The sequence below is a fragment of the Phyllobates terribilis genome, unplaced genomic scaffold (assembly GCF_046119375.1).
Source record: "Phyllobates terribilis strain yellow unplaced genomic scaffold, ASM4611937v1 Scaffold_10__3_contigs__length_209671492, whole genome shotgun sequence".
NCBI classification, from domain to species: domain Eukaryota; kingdom Metazoa; phylum Chordata; class Amphibia; order Anura; family Dendrobatidae; genus Phyllobates; species Phyllobates terribilis.
In genome coordinates, this window is record NW_027362770.1 from 7,267,794 (window position 1) to 7,274,778 (window position 6,985).

Sequence of the window (6,985 nt, forward strand, 5' to 3'; positions counted from 1 at the left end):
TTTTGGACTTACTCATTTTTCTGGCGTTTATCAGACTTTCAGATAGGGGAAATGTCAGTGAGCATTCCGATTTCAGTTCCAGACTGATTCACCCAATGAGTCCTTGATATTTAGTCGTTTTCAGCCAATTTTTTGGATTTTTGAAAATTTTACTTTTTTGTGAAAATATCCACTAAATGAGGGAATAATATGTGTGAGGGTACCCCAGGAGAGTTCCAAATGTGTGTGGGTAGAATATATATCCCACGGGGGTAAAATTGAAAAAAGTTGAAAAAAAATTTTTTTGGACTTAGTCATTTTTCTGGCGTTTATCAGACTTTCAGATAGGGGAAATGTCAGTGAGCATTCCGATTTCAGTTCCAGACTGATTCACCCAATGAGTCCTTGATATTTAGTCGTTTTCAGCCAATTTTTGGGATTTTTGAAAATTTCACTTTTTTGTGAAAATATCCACTAAATGAGGGAATAATATGTGTGAGGGTACCCCAGGAGAGTTCCAAATGTGTGTGGGTAGAATATATATCCCACGGGGGTAAAATTGAAAAAAGTTAAAAAAAATTCTTTTTTGGACTTAGTCATTTTTCTGGCGTTTATCAGACTTTCTGATAGGGGAAATGTCAGTGAGCATTCCGATTTCAGTACCAGAGTGATTCACCCAATGAGTCCTTGATATTTAGTCGTTTTCAGCCAATTTTTTGGATTTTTGAAAAGTTCACTTTTTTGTGAAAATATCCACTAAATGAGGGAATAATATGTGTGAGGGTACCCCAGGAGAGTTCCAAATGTGTGTGGGTAGAATATATATCCCACGGGGCTAAAATTGAAAAAAGTTGAAAAAAATTTTTTTTTGGACTTTGTCATTTTTCTGGCGTTTATCAGACTTTCTGATAGGGGAAATGTCAGTGAGCATTCCGATTTCAGTACCAGAGTGATTCACCCAATGAGTCCTTGATATTTAGTCGTTTTCAGCCAATTTTTTGGATTTTTGAAAATTTCACTTTTTTGTGAAAATATCCACTAAATGAGGGAATAATATGTGTGAGGGTACCCCAGGAGAGTTCCAAATGTGTGTGGGTAGAATATATATCCCACGGGGGTAAAATTGAAAAAAGTTGAAAAAAATTTTTTTTGGACTTAGTCATTTTTCTGGCGTTTATCAGACTTTCAGATAGGGGAAATGTCAGTGAGCATTCCGATTTCAGTACCAGAGTGATTCACCCAATGAGTCCTTGATATTTAGTCGTTTTCAGCCAATTTTTTGGATTTTTGAAAATTTCACTTTTTTGTGAAAATATCCACTAAATGAGGGAATAATATGTGTGAGGGTACCCCAGGAGAGATCCAAATGTGTGTGGGTAGAATATATATCCCACGGGGGTAAAATTGAAAAAAGTTGAAAAAAATATTTTTTTGGACTTTGTCATTTTTCTGGCGTTTATCAGACTTTCTGATACGGGAAATGTCAGTGAGCATTCCGATTTCAGTACCAGAGTGATTCACCCAATGAGTCCTTGATATTTAGTCGTTTTCAGCCAATTTTTTGGATTTTTGAAAATTTCACTTTTTTGTGAAAATATCCACTAAATGAGGGAATAATATGTGTGAGGGTACCCCAGGAGAGTTCCAAATGTGTGTGGGTAGAATATATATCCCACGGGGGTAAAATTGAAAAAAGTTGAAAAAACTTTTTTTTGGACTTAGTCATTTTTCTGGCGTTTATCAGACTTTCAGATATTGGAAATGTCAGTGAGCATTCCGATTTCAGTTCCAGACTGATTCACCCAATGAGTCCTTGATATTTAGTCGTTTTCAGCCAATTTTTTGGATTTTTGAAAATTTTGCTTTTTTGTGAAAATATCCACTAAATGAGGGAATAATATGTGTGAGGGTACCCCAGGAGAGTTCCAAATGTGTGTGGGTAGAATATATATCCCACGGGGGTAAAATTGAAAAAAGTTGAAAAAAAATTTTTTTGGACTTAGTCATTTTTCTGGCGTTTATCAGACTTTCAGATAGGGCAAATGTCAGTGAGCTTTCCGATTTCAGTTCCAGACTGATTCACCCAATGAGTCCTTGATATTTAGTCGTTTTCAGCCAATTTTTTGGATTTTTGAAAATTTTACTTTTTTGTGAAAATATCAACTAAATGAGGGAATAATATGTGTGAGGGTACCCCAGGAGAGTTCCAAATGTGTGTGGGTAGAATATATATCCCACGGGGGTAAAATTGAAAAAAGTTTAAAAAAAATTTTTTTGGACTTAGTCATTTTTCTGGCTTTTATCAGACTTTCAGATAGGTGAAATGTCAGTGAGCATTACGATTTCAGTTCCAGAGTGATTCACCCAATGAGTCCTTGATATTTAGTCATTTTCAGCCAATTTTTTGGATTTTTGAAAATTTCACTTTTTTGTGAAAATATCCACTAAATGAGGGAATAATATGTGTGAGGGTACCCCAGGAGAGTTCCAAATGTGTGTGGGTAGAATATATATCCCACGGGGCTAAAATTGAAAAAAGTTGAAAAAAATTTTTTTTTGGACTTAGTCATTTTTCTGGCGTTTATCAGACTTTCTGATAGGGGAAATGTCAGTGAGCATTCCGATTTCAGTACCAGAGTGATTCACCCAATGAGTCCTTGATATTTAGTCGTTTTCAGCCAATTTTTTGGATTTTTGAAAATTTCACTTTTTTGTGAAAATATCCACTAAATGAGGGAATAATATGTGTGAGGGTACCCCAGGAGAGATCCAAATGTGTGTGGGTAGAATATATATCCCACGGGGGTAAAATTGAAGAAAGTTGAAAAAACTTTTTTTTGGACTTACTCATTTTTCTGGCGTTTATCAGACTTTCAGATAGGGGAAATGTCAGTGAGCATTCCGATTTCAGTTCCAGACTGATTCACCCAATGAGTCCTTGATATTTAGTCGTTTTCAGCCAATTTTTTGGATTTTTGAAAATTTTACTTTTTTGTGAAAATATCCACTAAATGAGGGAATAATATGTGTGAGGGTACCCCAGGAGAGTTCCAAATGTGTGTGGGTAGAATATATATCCCACGGGGGTAAAATTGAAAAAAGTTGAAAAAAAATTTTTTTGGACTTAGTCATTTTTCTGGCGTTTATCAGACTTTCAGATAGGGGAAATGTCAGTGAGCATTCCGATTTCAGTTCCAGACTGATTCACCCAATGAGTCCTTGATATTTAGTCGTTTTCAGCCAATTTTTGGGATTTTTGAAAATTTCACTTTTTTGTGAAAATATCCACTAAATGAGGGAATAATATGTGTGAGGGTACCCCAGGAGAGTTCCAAATGTGTGTGGGTAGAATATATATCCCACGGGGGTAAAATTGAAAAAAGTTAAAAAAAATTCTTTTTTGGACTTAGTCATTTTTCTGGCGTTTATCAGACTTTCTGATAGGGGAAATGTCAGTGAGCATTCCGATTTCAGTACCAGAGTGATTCACCCAATGAGTCCTTGATATTTAGTCGTTTTCAGCCAATTTTTTGGATTTTTGAAAATTTCACTTTTTTGTGAAAATATCCACTAAATGAGGGAATAATATGTGTGAGGGTACCCCAGGAGAGTTCCAAATGTGTGTGGGTAGAATATATATCCCATGGAGGTAAAATTGAAAAAAGTTGAAAAAAATTTTTTTTGGACTTAGTCATTTTTCTGGCGTTTATCAGACTTTCAGATAGGGCAAATGTCAGTGAGCGTTCCGATTTCAGTTCCAGAGCGATTCGCCCAATGAGTCCTTGATATTTAGTCGTTTTCAGCCAATTTTTTGGATTTTTGAAAATTTCACTTTTTTGTGAAAATATCCACTAAATGAGGGAATAATATGTGTGAGGGTACCCCAGGAGAGTTCCAAATGTGTGTGGGTAGAATATATATCCCACGGGGCTAAAATTGAAAAAAGTTGAAAAAAATTTTTTTTTGGACTTTGTCATTTTTCTGGCGTTTATCAGACTTTCTGATAGGGGAAATGTCAGTGAGCATTCCGATTTCAGTACCAGAGTGATTCACCCAATGAGTCCTTGATATTTAGTCGTTTTCAGCCAATTTTTTGGATTTTTGAAAATTTCACTTTTTTGTGAAAATATCCACTAAATGAGGGAATAATATGTGTGAGGGTACCCCAGGAGAGTTCCAAATGTGTGTGGGTAGAATATATATCCCACGGGGGTAAAATTGAAAAAAGTTGAAAAAAATTTTTTTTGGACTTAGTCATTTTTCTGGCGTTTATCAGACTTTCAGATAGGGGAAATGTCAGTGAGCATTCCGATTTCAGTACCAGAGTGATTCACCCAATGAGTCCTTGATATTTAGTCGTTTTCAGCCAATTTTTTGGATTTTTGAAAATTTCACTTTTTTGTGAAAATATCCACTAAATGAGGGAATAATATGTGTGAGGGTACCCCAGGAGAGATCCAAATGTGTGTGGGTAGAATATATATCCCACGGGGGTAAAATTGAAAAAAGTTGAAAAAACTTTTTTTTGGACTTACTCATTTTTCTGGCGTTTATCAGACTTTCAGATAGGGGAAATGTCAGTGAGCATTCCGATTTCAGTTCCAGACTGATTCACCCAATGAGTCCTTGATATTTAGTCGTTTTCAGCCAATTTTTTGGATTTTTGAAAATTTTACTTTTTTGTGAAAATATCCACTAAATGAGGGAATAATATGTGTGAGGGTACCCCAGGAGAGTTCCAAATGTGTGTGGGTAGAATATATATCCCACGGGGGTAAAATTGAAAAAAGTTGAAAAAAAATTTTTTTGGACTTAGTCATTTTTCTGGCGTTTATCAGACTTTCAGATAGGGGAAATGTCAGTGAGCGTTCCGATTTCAGTTCCAGAGCGATTCGCCCAATGAGTCCTTGATATTTAGTCGTTTTCAGCCAATTTTTTGGATTTTTGAAAATTTCACTTTTTTGTCAAAATATCCACTAAATGAGGGAATAATATGTGTGAGGGTACCCCAGGAGAGTTCCAAATGTGTGTGGGTAGAATATATATCCCACGGGGGTAAAATTGAAAAAAGTTTAAAAAATTTTTTTTTTGGACTTAGTCATTTTTCTGGCGTTTATCAGACTTTCAGATAGGGGAAATGTCAGTGAGCATTCCGATTTCAGTTCCAGACTGATTCACCCAATGAGTCCTTGATATTTAGTCGTTTTCAGCCAATTTTTGGGATTTTTGAAAATTTCACTTTTTTGTGAAAATATCCACTAAATGAGGGAATAATATGTGTGAGGGTACCCCAGGAGAGTTCCAAATGTGTGTGGGTAGAATATATATCCCACGGGGGTAAAATTGAAAAAAGTTTAAAAAAATTCTTTTTTGGACTTAGTCATTTTTCTGGCGTTTATCAGACTTTCTGATAGGGGAAATGTCAGTGAGCATCCCGATTTCAGTACCAGAGTGATTCACCCAATGAGTCCTTGATATTTAGTCGTTTTCAGCCAATTTTTTGGATTTTTGAAAATTTCACTTTTTTGTGAAAATATCCACTAAATGAGGGAATAATAAGTGTGAGGGTACCCCAGGAGAGTTCCAAATGTGTGTGGGTAGAATATATATCCCATGGGGGTAAAATTGAAAAAAGTTGAAAAAAATTTTTTTTGGACTTAGTCATTTTTCTGGCGTTTATCAGACTTTCAGATAGGGCAAGTGTCAGTGAGCGTTCCGATTTCAGTTCCAGAGCGATTCGCCCAATGAGTCCTTGATATTTAGTCGTTTTCAGCCAATTTTTTGGATTTTTGAAAATTTCACTTTTTTGTGAAAATATCCACTAAATGAGGGAATAATATGTGTGAGGGTACCCCAGGAGAGTTCCAAATGTGTGTGGGTAGAATATATATCCCACGGGGCTAAAATTGAAAAAAGTTGAAAAAAATTTTTTTTTGGACTTAGTCATTTTTCTGGCGTTTATCAGACTTTCTGATAGGGGAAATGTCAGTGAGCATTCCGATTTCAGTACCAGAGTGATTCACCCAATGAGTCCTTGATATTTAGTCGTTTTCAGCCAATTTTTTGGATTTTTGAAAATTTCACTTTTTTGTGAAAATATCCACTAAATGAGGGAATAATATGTGTGAGGGTACCCCAGGAGAGTTCCAAATGTGTGTGGGTAGAATATATATCCCACGGGGGTAAAATTGAAAAAAGTTGAAAAAAATTTTTTTTGGACTTAGTCATTTTTCTGGCGTTTATCAGACTTTCAGATAGGGGAAATGTCAGTGAGCATTCCGATTTCAGTTCCAGACTGATTCACCCAATGAGTCCTTGATATTTAGTCGTTTTCAGCCAATTTTTTGGATTTTTGAAAATTTTACTTTTTTGTGAAAATATCAACTAAATGAGGGAATAATATGTGTGAGGGTACCCCAGGAGAGTTCCAAATGTGTGTGGGTAGAATATATATCCCACGGGGTAAAATTGAAAAAAGTTTAAAAAAAATTTTTTTGGACTTAGTCATTTTTCTGGCTTTTATCAGACTTTCAGATAGGTGAAATGTCAGTGAGCATTACGATTTCAGTTCCAGAGTGATTCACCCAATGAGTCCTTGATATTTAGTCATTTTCAGCCAATTTTTTGGATTTTTGAAAATTTCACTTTTTTGTGAAAATATCCACTAAATGAGGGAATAATATGTGTGAGGGTACCCCAGGAGAGTTCCAAATGTGTGTGGGTAGAATATATATCCCACGGGGGTAAAATTGAAAAAAGTTGAAAAAACTTTTTTTTGGACTTAGTCATTTTTCTGGCGTTTATCAGACTTTCAGATAGGGGAAATGTCAGTGAGCATTCCGATTTCAGCTCCAGACTGATTCACCCAATGAGTCCTTGATATTTAGTCGTTTTCAGCCAATTTTTGGGATTTTTGAAAATTTCACTTTTTTGTGAAAATATCCACTAAATGAGGGAATAATATGTGTGAGGGTACCCCAGGAGAGTTCCAAATGTGTGTGGGTAG